Source organism: Melanerpes formicivorus, unplaced genomic scaffold (genome assembly GCF_026170545.1).
Source record: "Melanerpes formicivorus ecotype bairdi unplaced genomic scaffold, bMelFor1.0.p_v2 SCAF_14, whole genome shotgun sequence".
Lineage (NCBI taxonomy): Eukaryota > Metazoa > Chordata > Aves > Piciformes > Picidae > Melanerpes > Melanerpes formicivorus.
The window spans coordinates 12923911-12940491 of record NW_027142366.1 but is presented as its reverse complement, the minus strand read 5'-3'; the positions used below and the strand labels follow the sequence as shown (position 1 = coordinate 12940491).

General features: G+C 37.7%; 1 protein-coding gene across 1 annotated transcript in view; it reads left to right on the top strand.

Annotated features, from left to right (window-relative positions):
* Window positions 1-99: 99 nt before the first annotated feature.
* LOC137445408 (uncharacterized) overlaps window positions 100-16581 on the top strand; it is a 390880-nt gene continuing 374398 nt past the window's right edge. The window contains exon 1 of the mRNA XM_068147099.1: window positions 100-176. The gene's annotated coding sequence lies outside the window, so the exon portion shown is untranslated. The remainder of the gene's footprint in view (window positions 177-16581) is intronic.

Sequence of the window (16581 nt, the reverse complement as noted above, 5' to 3'; positions counted from 1 at the left end):
TGCGTTCCTCCAGCGCCTCGCGCGGCCTGCTTTCCCGCCTGGAGCTCGAGGCGCCTCAGGCGAAGCCCCGGCGGGCGGCGGCGGCGGCAGGGGAAGATTCCAGAACCGCCGGCCCGAAGACGGAGGTGGAAGAGACTGATCTGCTCTGCAAGCATCCCACAGGTGCTTGTACCGAGGTGAGCTATTGCTACTAAACCATTTGACGTTTGCATTAAAAGTTATTTTAAATCGTAAAAATACCAGAAAATCAATATTTTTACTGGGACAGCGTTTCATTTTTGGGGCCTGCAGGTCAATTTGCTGACTAAAGCAAAAACTTATACAGTACAGAGAAGGCTGAGGTGCTCAGCAAGGGCTTTGCCTCAGTGTTCACAGAATCACAGATTTTAGGGGCTGAAAGGGACCTTGAAAACTGATGTGGTCCAACCCCCCTGCCAGAGCAGGATCACCTGCAGCAGATGCCACTGGAATGCACCCAGACGGGTCTGGAGTATCTGCAGAGAGGGAGACTCCACACCCCCCCGGGCAGCCTGCTCACTGGCGAGGGCTCTAGCTGTTCTGCCCAAGCTCCAGAAAACATAGGTGGGCAGTGGGAAAAGGAAGTGAAGAGCAGGTTCCAGACTATCTAACAAGCCTGACAGGGCACAAGTGCATGGGGCTCAGTGAGATCCTCCCACAGGTCCTGAGGCACCTGGCAGATGAAGTCACCAAACCACTCTCTGTCATGTTTGAAAAGGTATGGCCATCTGGTGAAGTCCCTGCTGGCTGGAAAAGGGGAAACATAACTCCTGTCTTCAAAAAGGGAAAAAAGGAAGACCCCAGAAACTATATGCCAGTCAGTCTCACCTCTGTGCCTGGCAAGGTCACGGAGCAGATTCTCCTGAAGGCTTTCCTGAGGCATACAGAAAGTGAAGAAGAGATCATTGGTGTTAACCACCATAGCTTCACCATAGGCAAATCATGCCTCACAAACTTTGTGGCTTTCTGTGATGGAGTTACAGTATCAGTGGGAAGGGGGAAGAGCAAATAAGGTCAAGTGATGTCATCTTCCGGGACTTACTACTAAGTGTTTGATACTGGCCTGCATGACATCCTGATCACCAAACTGGACTTGAGGGGTGGACCACTCACTGGATGGCAGCATTCAGAGAGTTGCTATCAATGGCTCAATGTCCAAATGGAGACCAGTGACAAGTGGTGTCCCTCAGGGGTCAGTACTGGGACTCGTGCTATTTACATCTTTGTCAGTGATGTGGACAGTGAGATTGAGGCACCCTCAGCAAGTTTACAGGTGACACCAAGCTGTGTGACATGCTGGAGGGAAGGGATGCCATTCAGAGGGACCTGGACAGACTTGAGAAGTGAGCCCAAGCCAATCACATGAAGTTCAACAAGGCCAAGTGCAAGGTCCTATACCTGTGTCAGGGCAATCCCAAGCACAAGGGTGGTGAAGAGCAGTCTCAAGGAGAAGGACTTGGGGGTATCAGTTGAAAAATTCAATGTGAGTCAGCAATGTGCACTTGAAGCCCAGAAGGTAACTCTGTGCTGGGCTGTATCAAAAGACAATGGATGATTCTCCCCCTCTATTCTGCTCTTGTGAGCCGCAGCCTGGGGTTCTGTGTCCAGTTCTGGTGCCCCAGCATAAGAGGGACATGCTGGGACAATGGATGATTCTCCCCCTCTATTCTGCTCTTGTGAGCCCCAGCCTGGGGTTCTGTGTCCAGTTCTGGTGCCCCAGCATAAGAGGGACATGCCGCTACTAGAGTGGGTCCAGAGGAGGCCACAAAGATGATCGGGGTGCTGGAGCACTTCCCTTATGGGGACAGGCTGAAAGAGTTTGGGCTGTTTAGCCTGGAGAAAACAAATCCTTAGGGAGACCTTACAGCTGCCTTCTAGTATCTGAAGGAAGCCTGCAAGAAAGCTGTAAAGGGGCTTTTTACAAGGGCTTGTAAGTGATTAGAATAGAATAGAATAGAATTAACCAGGTTAGAAAAGACCTCAGATATCATCGAGTCCAACCTATCATCCAACACTGTCTAATCAACTAAACCATGGCACTAAGGGCCTCATCCAGTCTCTAGTCTAAACACCTCCAGTGATGGTGACTCCACCACCTCCCTGGGCAGCACATTCAATGGCCAATCTCTCTTTCTGTGAAGAACTTCCTAACATCCAGCCTAAACCTCCCCTGGTGCAGCTTGAGACTGTGTCCTCTTGTTCTGGTGCTAGTTGCCTGGGAGAAGATAGGATGTGAGGGAACAGCTTTAAGCTTGAGGAGGGTAGATTTAGACTGGATATTAGGGTAGCAAGACACTGGAACAGGTTGCTAAGGAAGGTTGTGGATGCTCCTTCCCTGGAGGTATTTTAGGTCAGGCTGGATGAGGCCTTGAGCAACCTGGTCTAGTGGAAGATGCCCCTGCCCATGGTAGGGGGGGTTGGAACTAGATGATCTTTAAGGTCCCTCCCAACCTATGGAGGGAATTCTGTGTATTCTATGAGTCTATGAATAACATGACAGCATTTATTTCTGGTTTGAATACATTATGAAAAGCTGTAGTCCAATAAGGCCACTTCTATGAAGAATTATTCTATAGAAATGGACAGCCTAAATAATATGGACACTTAGGTCAAATCAGCCTTGGCCTATTGTTTCCTACATGAATTAGCAATAACACATTTTCTAATGGTCCAAATAAAATATTTCAGGCCTCTCTAGTCTGATTTTATTTTGTACTATCTATATTTTAATATTTTTTAAAGTTGGCTAATTAATTTTAAATATAATATTAATATAAAATAATTGTGAAGTGTGCTTCTTGTGCTTATATATTCATTAACCAGTAGAGGGCTGTCAGCTGTTTCCTTAAAAGAGCAGAACTGGGGCCTAACCCTTGCAATTAATTTTTGTGTATTTTTTTCTTTACAAAACAGTAGAGTAATATTTAAAAAGTCTGATATGCATATGTAAGTAATAAACCTTTTGAGTAACTTCAGGAATTTAATTCCATGTCAAATCAGAAACAAACACAAAGTATGGGCTGCTTTCAAATTAATGTGAGATGGTCAATAGAACCTCCCCAGAGAGACATTTACTTACATGTTTTAAAAGGGCATTAACAGACTTATTTAATTAATCATATTAACACTACATGAAAGGCAAATGAATTACATGATACTGCAACAGAACAAACCACTGGAGTGGCATTATTATTTGGATCACCAATATTAATCTTCTCTTTAAGATATACTTTTGACAACTATTTTTTTTATTTTAATGCTGACAAGTTATTAGTCATTACTAAGGAAGAGATAAATGCAAGAAACTCTGACTGAGTCATTAAGGATATTGAGATACTTGAACATGTCCAGAGAAGGGCAACGAGGCTGGTGAGAGGTCTTAAGCACAAGCCCTGTGAGGAGAGGCTAAGGGAGCTGGGATTGTTTAGCCTGGAGAAGAGGAGTCTTGGGGGAGACCTTACTGCTCTCTATAACTACCTGAAGAGAGGCTGTAGCCAGGTGGGGGTTGGTCTCTTCTCCCAGGCACCCAGCACCAGAACAAGAGGACACAGTCTCAAACTGTGCCAGGGGAGGTTTAGGCTTGAGATGAGGAGAAAGTTTTCCCAGAAAGAGTTATTTGCCATTGGAATGTGCTGTCCAGGGAGGTGGTGGAGTCACTGTCCCTGGAGGCGTTCAAAAAGGGATTGGATGTGGCACTTGAAGCCATGGTTTAGTTAGTCATGAGGTGTTGGGTGATAGGTTGGACTTGATCTCTGAAGTCTTTTCCAACCTTAACGATTCTATGATTAATTTACCCATTTGTGTAATGGCAACAGTCTTGTCTGAAAACTACTAACAGTTCTTGGGTGTAATATTAACAAACTTTGGTTACTGATAATGTAAAGAGCTGAGAAGGACTCCATGTAAGAGAACAAATATTTAGATAACTTACATAAAACTTACTTTTATATTCTTTCTAAGCCATGCTTATAGTTAAAAGGTAAGACTGCTGAAGCAGTCTGAATTACGGCCTAGTTTTGTTACCCAGGTTCCCAAGCAAATAAATATATCTATATATAGGTGTATATATATATATCTAATTGGAACAAACATCCTTTATAAAAAAAAAGGCATAAATAGAAATACTGATATTTATCTGTAGGTATAAAGATACCTTGAAATAAAAAAAAGCCCACGTTCCATAGTTTGGAAATTTATTCTAAGCCATATTTAGCCAGATCTGTTAATATTCTGAGAATATTTACTTCTGAGATGGGCACCTTCTGGGATTTGTAATTGGTTGAAATGTATTTTTCTCCAGCAGTCTACATATGGAACATTCTTTACAGGTTAAAAAATACTTCCCCTGTAAAGGAAAACCTAATTATTCTCAGGGCAGCTCTTGTAAAAATTAAGCATGACATGCTTTTGCCGGGTTAAAAATGAACTCCGGTAAAAGGACTGATAATGGGCTGTGGCTTGATGGATAGGAAGCATTAGTGTGGGAAAGGTAGGTTCTCATCCTACATTAGCTCTGCACAGACCATGAGGCCCTGGAATTACTAACTCCTTCACCTTCATTTTCCCTTTAGGTATAATTGCCATACAAGTAACAGCATTTTGTCCCCAGTATTTTTTCTCCACAATTACAAACTAGTTTAAAAACTATGAAGATAAGCACAGTTCATACTTACGTACCCTGAACAACCTTAGTTTGGATTTATTTTTTTCTCTACTTTTACATCCTATATAAATAATATAAGATGATAACTGTGTAGATTATCCCTCTTAATATTTGCTAGATGTAAGAATCATGAAATACAATGAGATTTCTTTATTGTAGTGATATATAAAAATCATAGATAGATAAAGTGTTTTAATGTTACCTATGTTAAGCGTTATGATACATTTCTAAGGAATGTGGTCTTGCTCACACTGAGATGTGATAATTTATATAATGTGATAATTTTACAAATTATCTGCTTTGTTATTAGCAGAAGCAGCAGCAGTTGGTGATGCAACAGGGAATATTTCAACAGGGATGTATATAAGATAATGTTACATATATGTGAATATCTGCCATTGTGACCAACATAGATTTATTCCATAGTAGTGGCAATGTAAATCTAGTTTTGCAATTTTAGTTGAAGATTTTGTGTTTCCTAAGTGAAAAAAAAACAAAAACCATGGTAAACATTATATTCCAAATGCTACTAGAAATGGGGGTTTCATGAAAAGAGGTAATCTTGTGATGTGTCTTGTTTATCTGAACTGTGAATAGGTAACATAAGTTATTTGAACGTGTAATTCAATGAGTACTTCCTTATCCTTCTGATTCTAAAAAGAATGGTTATAAAATTTAGAGATTTGAACTGGAGCTGTAGAAAAAGACATGTTTCTCTCACTCACAAACCAGGTGTTACATCAAGTTGTTACTTTCAAATAGCTTGCACAAGATCTCAAGAAAAATGAGTAGGATTGAGGCAGCATTATGAAGAACATGATTTTTAGGCACCAGGAAAACAGGAACCAGTTTGCACCTCAGCCTGTTACTCTCATCAGTCCACACTTGTGACGTGCTTTTCTCTCCAAAGCATGTTTACTTCTGTGGGTAAACCAGACTGAGTCATTGTTTTTAAGGCTGCATTCCAAACCCAGTGTTTGCAGTGTAAGTGAAGAGGATAACTTTGTATGAAGTATAGATCAATAGCCTTGATGTGGCAGTATCATGTGGGTAAAACAAGTAACAGACAAAACTCTGACTGTTCCTAAATTTCACTCATAAAATCTTGTAACTATATGAGTTAATATGAAGTATCAGTTCTTATGCATACTTTTTTCTCCAATACAAGAGTGGTTTAGCATGGAAATGTACTAATATGGAAAAATAGTAACATGACCATTAGAAACCTTTTCATATTAATTTGAAAATGGTAGAAGTGGTATTAATATTGTTTTACATGATAGACATTTCTAAGTAGAATGCTTGTAGCCCAATATTGAAACAGGAGATGGCTGCTAATGTAGGATCACACTAATGTATTACCTTTGTAATAATTTACTTAAGACTTCAATAACTGAAGGCCCCTGCAGTTTCTTCACTGAAGGAGTATTCTGATTTTCTTCTTGAGTCAGATTCATACCACTGTAACTTCTTGCCTTTTAAAGAGAATGAAGCAAGCTTTCCTCATATATGGAGCTTTCCATTCTTCTGTGATTTTTTATAGAGTATATGCAGCAAAGACAGCAGTTGCAGCATTTTGACACCATTTTACAGTGCTCTGTTAGTGTATTTCCTGAATCAGCAGATAGATTCAAGGGAATTTGAGGGGTAAAAAGACTTACTTAGAACTTTGGGCTGTCCAGACATGGACGGCAACCGAGCAGAGGAAATCAGGACTCAAATTTCAGACTCAAGCTTCTGAAATTTGCACCATAAATTCATGCCTTGCCGAGTGATGTGTGACTATTCAGGGAAGTGAGGAAATGGACTTCTTACTGTGAATAACTATTTGCTAAAAAGTTTCAGAATGTTTCTCAACCAAGGAAAAGGCTTGTCCCTTCTTCTGTTAAACAGCATTGTAAGTAAATAAAATGGCTGTCTGCCTAGTTGAAATATTCCAGTGAGGTAGAGGCTGGTTAACTGCTTGTAGGAAGGAAAAACCAAGTGTCTGCCCGAAAATATGATGCACAGAGGCTCTACAGTACAATGTTACTATTTTCTTAGAATGTTTTTGTTCTGAGCAGTTGAAAGTGAGAAATAATGCTACCGCCTATCAGTATTGCATTACTCCAAAGGAAATAGTTCAAGGATTGTGATACTTTCTTTTCTCTTTATTTCATTAATTTCTGGCTTTTACATTCTAGTTCAAATGTATCATATTTCCTGGAAACATATAAAGAAAACCAACCTTCTCTCTAGTAAAAATTATCTGGAACATTTTTTGAGCACTTAGAAGCTTGAGCAGATTTCCTGGGATTTACCATGCAACACAAAACCCCGAATTGGGATCCATACATCTTTTCTACTCTTTACTTCCAGTATCTGTGTCTGAAAAATTAGATACATACCAAATTATCACACCTCTCATATTTCTGTCCTAATAAAATAGTTTTATGAATCTGTTCTAGATCTGTTCTACTTTTAATGACATTTTAAATGCAATTTGAAAAGGAGAGAAAACCATTGGCTTGCATACTTCAGAGCCTGTAGGAAACCTCTAATTATGAAGCAGCAATAATTTCACAGTTAAGACTGAAGCTGGCTTTTTATTTTAGATCTGAATAGTAAATTGCCTTTACTGAGCTCCAAGAGTTCCTTGAATCACTTTTTAACTTTGCATACTGCATTTTATCCTGTGTGTGTATGTTTTCAGGGACTTTGTAGGCTAGTCAGATTAAATGTTCTATAAATATAACACTCAAAAATCTCATCTGATTTGTGAACATTTTCTTAGATCCTTGAAATGATGAGACTTGAAAAAAGACTTCTCCTAACAAAAGTAGAGGTACACCTTTCTTCTAGAGGGTTATGTTTTCCACTTGATTATTTGCATTTTGTTTTGTGTCAAGTCCTTTTGTACTCATGCAGCCAAAAAATAGAGAGCTAGGCTTATTTGTTATGAGGTAAAATGTATGACTTTATGTAGTTTCACAGATGGAATGGTGCTAGTTTCAAAGTCAATGTGCTACTAAAATTAAAAAGGAACAGCATGGAAAACGTTTTATCTGTTCACTAAGATTCTCATTGAAATGCCTGTATTTGGTATAAAAAAAAAGGTGACTGAATGCTTAAGGTGTTTAAGAAATGAACTCAAGCTGTACTACTTTTTCAAACTGTTCTGTGACAGATTAACTAAATTTTCTTTGAATTTTGAAAAGTTTTCTTCTTAAGGGGAATTTAGTAGACAGTATTTAGTAACCTTAGATCTCTCTAGAATTCCTGCTGAAGTTTGTCAGCACTTCTGAGTCTCAGTTCTGGCTTTGCACAAACATTTTAGAGAAGAATTTGGAGTTGAATTCTGGGTTCTACCATGAGATGTGCATGTGCAACTCCTGCGGATCTTAAAAGAATCAGTTAATTGCAGTAATTTACTGCTGAGCTGTGTGGTGTGTATAATCAAAATATATAGACTGACAAGAAAATCTACAGTCAAGCATGTTCATTTTAGCAAATGAATGGTACAATTTCAGTACCATTAATAGCTCCTTATGGGTAAGTATTATTTCTTCTGCTATTCCTTCTTTGACACATTCTTAATATACCAAATCTGCCTTCCTGTCTTTGTGCTCTAATTAACCACTCCCTATTTTCCAAAGTTTTTTCACAGAACTTCTCAAGCCCCTCAATGCTGTTAAAAAAATTTACTTTTGAGAACAACTGCTGGAAGGGGCTTCTCTCAGAATATGATACATGTGAGGTGAGAGAGGAAGGACGGTACTCACCTGGGGTGGCATGGCTAGGAAAGTAAGAAGTTATAGATTCTTTGGTGGATTGTCTGACATCCTATACAAATGAATCAGAAATATCTCCAGTGATGTTTGAACTAATTCTCTTCCTGGATTTCACTGTACCCCTTTCTTTTTAAGGCTGCAATAGGTTACAGCGTGCCCTTTCTGTTCTGTCAGCATATGTGTGTAATCCTGGTTCTTACTTTTCCAGAGAGTCCCCAGTACTGCCACTTAGGGATGGAGAGCTGCAGATGAAAATTCTATCCTGAGTCTGTTTACATCCTCTTCTTCAAGCAATGTTGCCTTTCAAATCCGATTTGTTCCTTGCAGTCACGTCCCATTTATTAGCTTCTTTTGCTGCCCCAGACCTCTTGCCTTGCTTCCTTCAACTCCCTAGACTCCATTTTATTTTGAAGACAGTGGGTGCAAGACGTTTACATGGGTTTTAGTAGTGGTGTTATAAACCACCCAAAGCTATGAAATACCAAGATCTAAGCTCTGGAATGAGGACCTTCTGTTCAGGAAATCTTGCTGTATGCTACCCATGCTTTCACTGTTTAGTCATCCACAAAAGGTTACTGTCTGATATAGACCTTAGCTTTCATCTGGGTTGACTGCTTGTACATTCCTCACTGCCACTGTTTACAGACCTCCATGAACAGATTTATACTGACTAGAAAGCTTTTTACATACTATGTCTGTGTACAAACCTGATGACTGTCAGTAAAAAACATCACAAAACTAGAAGTTATCTTTGAACCTAACCTTTATCTATCACCTTACAGATGCTTCTCTATTCTGTCAGCATACAGACTAACGCATGCTAAAGAACTGTATCCCCCAAAGCAGATAATTTAAAACATTCCTATTTCTTCCCTTTGGCTTGTCCAAAAATCAGTTTTTCTGCCTTGTTGAGTCAGTTCTGTTTATTGCACTCCATCACCTCACATACATTTGAGGCAATTATTTTCTTTTTCTTGTGTTTTTTGACAACAATGGGAATACCTTGTTAGCCTCCCAAATTCTAAGTATAACTGGTGTTCTAACAATTTTGCCCTAGTTGTTAACGAACTGAAAAGAAAATTACTTCATTTGGTTATTTTCTCTTGCCTTTTATTGGGTTCTGACAAAATATTTCTGGGATTATTATCTATCAGGCCATTCTGTACCAAGGTTTTTTTCTCATCATCAATGAGCAGTTTTTCCTTTATAGCACTGCAGTCACAAAGCTTAAAAATGAAGATTGAACTCCTCAGTTGTTCCTAAATATGTGTATTTTCTTATTAGTAAAAGATGAACATTACTGAGAGGGATCGCTTCTGTTGCAATGTGTTCAGTTAAGTGACTGAAAAAATAAAGTTGGAAACTTAGATGTGGCTCATAATAGAACACTTTTATCAATATTCAGAGAAATATATCTAGGTCATGCCTGCAGTTTTGTGTTGCGAGCTATTTGTGGCCATTCTTTAAAGTTGTTACAATTCATTAACCTTTTACATCTTTACTCTTTAGTAATTTATAATATTCCTGAGCAACAAAAAGCTAAAATATAGATTATTTTGAAGACTTTTGTTAAGCGTACACAGCTTCTTTCAGTAGCTTTAATTGTTGTAGCTTTGTTTTAATTTTATTTAAAATAAACTCTTACTACTTATTTTTGGATAAAGTTATGCAGATTCAGTCATCACTGTAGGATTGCTAACACTTTGAATATGGAAATGCATCGGGGCAGGGCTTATGATTTTGAAATATTTTAAAGTTTTGGAAAATACATCTTGATCCAACTTTTTAGCCTTTGAAGCATTACTACTACATGACCCCATTTGCAAATGTTCATAATCCTATAAAACAGATATATAATGACATTCTTAAAAACCTTTGAACACTGATTAAAGTCCTTTAGAATCCAAAGAATCATACTCATATTCATGCACAATAGACCAAAAGTCTTTATATTAGAACATCTACCTGTAAAGTCTTGTGGGCATCTTAATTCTTAATTCTTTCTGCCCTAAGTCTGATGTCTGATTCTTCTTGCAACCAGATCTCCCATTTAGATTACTGGGGAATTCAGGATTACACTTACAATGCCTTATTCAAGATACTTATGTTCTGGAAAAGGAGTAGTTAAATGGGTAACTGGGAAACACAGCAAATTTGGCTGTGTTTGAACTGAACTTTGTCCTGTTTTTTAACTAGAATGACCTGCCTCAGAGTTAACAGTCATGTTTTTCAATCTAAAATAGGAAATACTAAATTATTCCTAATGTCACATTTTGTTAACATGTGAGTTTTAATGGTACACAGCAAAGTCGCGAGCAGACATCAGGTTACAGATGATTAGATGTGCCAGGCTACTGCTGGAGCCCATGTGTAGTTATATGTCTTCTAAGCATCATACACACTCTGAGTATCGCTGTGTAGTATTATTTGTAGCGGTTGTAATATTTAGCAACTCTTTTGTTTTTTTATTTGTCTTGTAACAGTGCTTTAATATTTCATAAGTATTTATCCTAACTAACCTAATTTTTAATCCCCTCCTACAGGGGAATGAAGTAATTGTAGCCCTGATGAACAAATTAACTTTCCAGCAGTAGTTTCTTGGCACTCTCTTGAAAAGTCTAAGAGGACTTCCAGCTATAAACTATGCAATGTAGTTTGTTTTATGATGGAGGAAAATGTTTTTCTTACCTATAGAGTAGTATTTTAGTGTGGCTAATCTTGGCAGTAACTGAAGGTTGCAAAGTCATACAAAGGTTCTTTAGATAAAGATGCAAAGTAGATTAATAGTACCAGCCCGGTTTGTCCTGAATAGCTGTCCATATCACAGAAAAATCTGGTGTGATTGGCACTAATTTGCAACCTTGTTGGCAGATTGGGGAATATGATCCAAAGACTCTTTGGATAAAGTGGATGAACTCTTGCATTCACCTATATTCTCAAGTAGCTGTTTCTTGTCAGGATTGACAGCTATTGGTGGAGTGTAAAGCCTTTTCATCTGGTTCTTTTTCTTCATCCTTTCTGTAGATTCTGGTTTTCAGCATTTCAGAGTAATACCAATACTTCTCAGAAAAACAAAAATCACTTCAAGACTTAATAAAAAGAAATCAAGTTGATACTGTTCCTGAAATTTCATGCAATAAAAATGTTAGCAGAAGAGATGAGGTATTTTTCTTGTCAGTTATATCTGGAGAGTTACTATTTTGACTTCTACCGGAGGAGAGAAATGCCATAATGTTTCTCAATATGGAAGGTGAATTCAGGGGGTTGAAGTGGTGATGAATTGTTGCAACAGGGACATGGAGTATGTTTTGTAGGGAGATAATCAAGATGCCATTCTGCCCCTTCAGTCTTGGCATGTTAGCTAAAAATACAGTGTTCAGATGATTTTTGGGAGATTTTTCTCTTACTGTGTTCTTTTGCCTGCATGTGTTAATTCAGACAGCCTCTGATTGGCATAGTCCAAAATGGTATTTTAATAAGAAGATGGTTTTGGTTATTGTGTTGACATTCATCATACAGATCTGGTATATCTGAAGATCAGCAGAAGCTCGTGTGCACAATTCCTTACTTACTTGCTTAGGATTTCTGGTTCTCACACTGAAGATTAATTTAAAACTAATTAAAAAAGATGAAAATACTTAAAATAATTTATCCTTTTAATTACATTAGAAGACTTGAGGGAATGTTTGTGGTCATTTGCAACCACTGATGCATTTAAATTGTAAGTTAATGGGAAATATGCTCCCAAAGTCATCTGCGGATGGTCCCATGAGTCATGTTACTCGCTGCTTTTTCAGAAGAGGTCAGTGAACGTGGGCTGGAATAATCTGATAGAGAAGTGTTACATTAGCTTGCAGCTTAAGAAAAAGATATTCTTAACCAAACAGAAAGTATTGTTCCAAACATAAAAATATGTTGTGAGGTCTTTCCAACGAGTTTCATGATAAAGACCAAGGAATGTTTTTTTTGATAGATTTCAGTTTGAAGACCTCTGTTGAGGGAGATGTTGAACACACTTCTCCTAAGTAAAATGCATAGTCAAAAATATAAAAAATGAAAGTTTACTTAATAGCATGATGTAGAAGTTTATGTGAAAAATACTGTGCAGTTTAATGATTTATGATTTTAATTTCCAATTTCATTAACCCGTATTTTGTAATTTTTATTAGTATTAAATTTGTAGTTAGTCTTTGGGTCTTCTCTTTGAGACTTGTTCATATTAAATACAGAGTTTCATAACATTCAAATTGTTATTGAAAATTCCCTTTCTGTTGTTCATTGAGAACATGATGGTGGTGACCTGGTCACTGTATCTGTTGAAGAGTGAATGCAAAGAAAGTACAAAACCTGGTGAACAGTTGTCAGTAAAGTGGTTGATGGAGGAAATAATGAGTATGCATTGACAGACTCAATATTTGTTCAAGCATAGCAAGTTTTTTTTAATGTTTGTTTTCTCTTAGTTCCCAAAAAATTATTGCTTACTGACCAAACAGTAGATGGATGAATGTTATTACACGAGAGAATGAATAATTGCCACTGTAAAAAGAGACCCTCATTGTTCAGAAATTTTCAAATTATTTGTAGTTTTTAGTCACTCTCAAAGTCTGAGTTTGCATTTCTGATATCCTCTTCAAATTTATATATTCACCTTTTATAGTAAATGGTGCCATAATTCTGTAAGAAGTTGCTGGAGAGAATCACAAAGAATAATTATAAACTTGTGTTTGCTGAGGACTTCAAAGCTCTCTCTGTCTGTAACATTAATCACAGAAGGGTGGAGGAAGTAGGAAGATGCAGACTATGCTTGACAACAGTAGTAGAATCAACATCTGTGGAGTGCGTATGGTAGCCTGTTTATTTCTGATGTACAGCTCTTTCTGAAGCTGTCAGTGGAATGAGACTGCAACAAAGGAATAAGGATCAGTCCCACAGTTGTCTGCAGAATCCAGGAAGACATTTTTTTGTGATGTTGAGGAAAGTTGCCTTGTTCATCTGAGGTAAAAGTTGTTATAGTTTGGTTTACTTCAATGGCATTAGATTATGGAAACATTACAGATTAGAGTTCTATGTTGCTTGGTGCCCTGCACTTTTGTGTCACCTAAACTGGACTGCAAATGCTTCCTGCTAAGAAGTACCACTCGGCTGAAAATGAAATATTTTTAGTACTAATCTATGGTGTATTCATGTGAGGAAACTTCTGTATGGTGTTCATCCTTTTCTGGGACAAATAAAAAGGGCAGAAGGAAAGTTAGGTAGCTGATTCTACACCATTTGGTACACACATGAATTGTTAAAGTATGGACCTGTTTGTGAAACTGTTATGGGAAATTAAAATGCAATAGAAGAATATAAATAAAACCTCTACCCAAGTTGTTCCCACTCTTGGTGAAGCTATTTGAATTACACATTAAAGAAGATGTCTGCAATAGACATCTTCTAGATATAAATGTCTACAGCTAAATTGTTAATAAAGGTAGAAAGCTGTAGGATTTGAACTGAGCTGTGACATTACAGAAGGAGCCCTATCTTCCACAGGGTGGAGCTGTGTGATTTCTTATTTTAGAGGCAATTCAGTCTATTAGTAAATGATTCTTTGATTACTGTACAAGGACAAGAGAATCACAGTGATCTATCAATGCTTTCTTAGTCAAATGCGAAGGAACTGCTGCAATTTAATTCTAGATGGTCCTGTGGGTGCTAAAAGCTTTGAGTTTAATGTGAAGGCCTCTGAATCTAGAAGAAAAGCTATATTTAAAAAAAGAGGAAAAATAATGTTACCTTTCTCTGTGAAGATCAGAGTGATTTGCCTAGTGTGAGCTGTCCTATCAGCCTTTCTTTATTTACTCACTTTGATGATGACTGCAATGCAGATTTCTTTGGAATGATTTCTTACAATTTATGCTATGTAACATCTGGACAAGGGAGGGGCACAGCTGCTTAAATTATAATTCAAACAAATATTTTCAGTAACATTGATGGACCTCCTGTTCTGGACTGTTCACTACGTCTGATCAGATATAAGTAAAGTACTTGATCAATGGAACAGAATGCTGTCTTTGAAAGCAATGACTGGAAAAGATCAGGGATTCATAAAGTAATAGAATGTGAGGTCCTGGTGTGACGCGTTTGCATGAAAAGGTAATATAATTCTTTTCCTGAATAAGAAGACAAATTAAATAGGAGTAAGCAGGGGATACTTGTTTTTCCTCCTTAAGTGGTTGAAGAGACTGGAATGAAACCCAGCACATTCAAAACTTTCTGAGCATCAGCAGAACTGAACAGAAGCAAAGAACAAGCAACATTAGGATTCTCTCAGCTGTAGGGAAAGGATCATTCAAAGACCTGGAAAGGTGAATCTGAACGGATTAAAGTTCCTGATGCATGAATAAGCTGAGATCTGTCCCTAACTAACTAGGTGCCAGCTATGTAATTACCAACAGAGGTAGTGCAGACCCAACTAAAAAGGATGTGATTGCACATAGTGTCCTAGATTGAGTGGTGATTGTAGGAAGAGATTCATAAGCACCATGGGATACTAGCCTGTTTGGTTAACACTGGAGAATATAAACAGCAACTTGTTTGCAACATTTTGAAACCACAGTAATAAGCCTGACTTCTCTGATCTTTTCCTGAATTTTATTGTTTTGGATTATAGTGGGTTAATGATTACAAACACTTTGCAAATTTAAAGAAATTAATCTTACTACAGTGTATATGCTGAAGGCTGATTTCAAATGAGGTCATGTACAATCAAACTACCACTGCCGCCTTCATTTCTTTTCCATTGCTAAAACTTAACTTCTCCATTGATTCCAAAATACACTGCCAGCCACTCTCTTGTGGCTGGATGAGAAACAGAAGACCTGTGATTGCTTCCAAATTACACACAAGTGAATTGTGTGGCTGATATATACACGATGATCGACTTGCGAGTATGTCAAGCGTAATAGATAATTACTGAGCTTACACAGCAATATTTTCTTCACAGGGAAGACTCATGTCAGTCTTTATCTCCTACTCAACTGTCAGTTCTCATGGAAACTTGTCGGAACTTCATATCTTTGAGACCATGTCCTTTTGTCAAAAAATTAGCCAATTCATTCAAAAGTTGAGGGAGACGATGAGAACTGACAGGCTGGCAGTGCATCTGTGAAATTTATCTCCTTATGAAATTAGCATGCAAAGCAAAGTTTTCCAATCTTCAAATTAGGCAATCAGAATGCAGTAACCTGCATTTAACTGAAACTTAGAGAAATTCACATGACTAAACTGATGTTCACAGTTCAGTGTGGCAAGTCATAGTGTTGAGAATTCTAATTGTTTTGGGTTTGTGTGCATAGGTGTATATATAAAAAGCTTATATATAAACCACATTCACCACTGGAGAACCTGAGGATAAAAAATAGATCATCTTGCAGGCTTTCAGTTTGTTTTGGAAAACCCCACTCCTAATTCCAGCAGTGTTGATTGTCCACCTCTTTTTTCTTGTGTCAAGCATTTTACCAAAGGCGGAGAGCTGCAGGAAATAGCTGTTAGCAGTTGGCAACTGTATTTTCACACAATCTTAAATTCTAACATTTTTTATTATAGTGAAGGGATCTGTCTCATTTTTAAAATAGAGCTGAAGAAAAATACTGCTTTTAGGAACATTACATGGACAAGGGAGATCATATAGTTACTGACTTTGCAGTCTGTGGATAAAACCTCTGTTACAGAGTTAGGTGTTAGGGTTGTATTTTCTTTAATTATAATTTCTGAAAGCAGGTAAAGTGACTGACTTATTTTTTTGAAAGAAGGCACAATGTAAGTAATAATAAAACATATGTCCCAAAGGCAAGTATGTTTGTATTGTTGAGTTGTAACTGTCTTTAGTTTGTAAAACCCTTACATTTGAAGACATGATCCTATGGTCTTGTGGTAGCAAATGGATTTTGTCTAGGCACAGTAGTCCATCTAGAAACAGATTTTAACTTGTACAGTGTCTGTTGAGAAAGATAGGAGTATACATATTCTGTCATTAAATCATATATATCAAAGGATGGAAACTAATATGATTCTTCCCCTCCTTCCAAGAGCAGGAAAAGTAGGAACCTGCTTGGTTCAGACATAGTTGAAAGATTTTCGGAAATT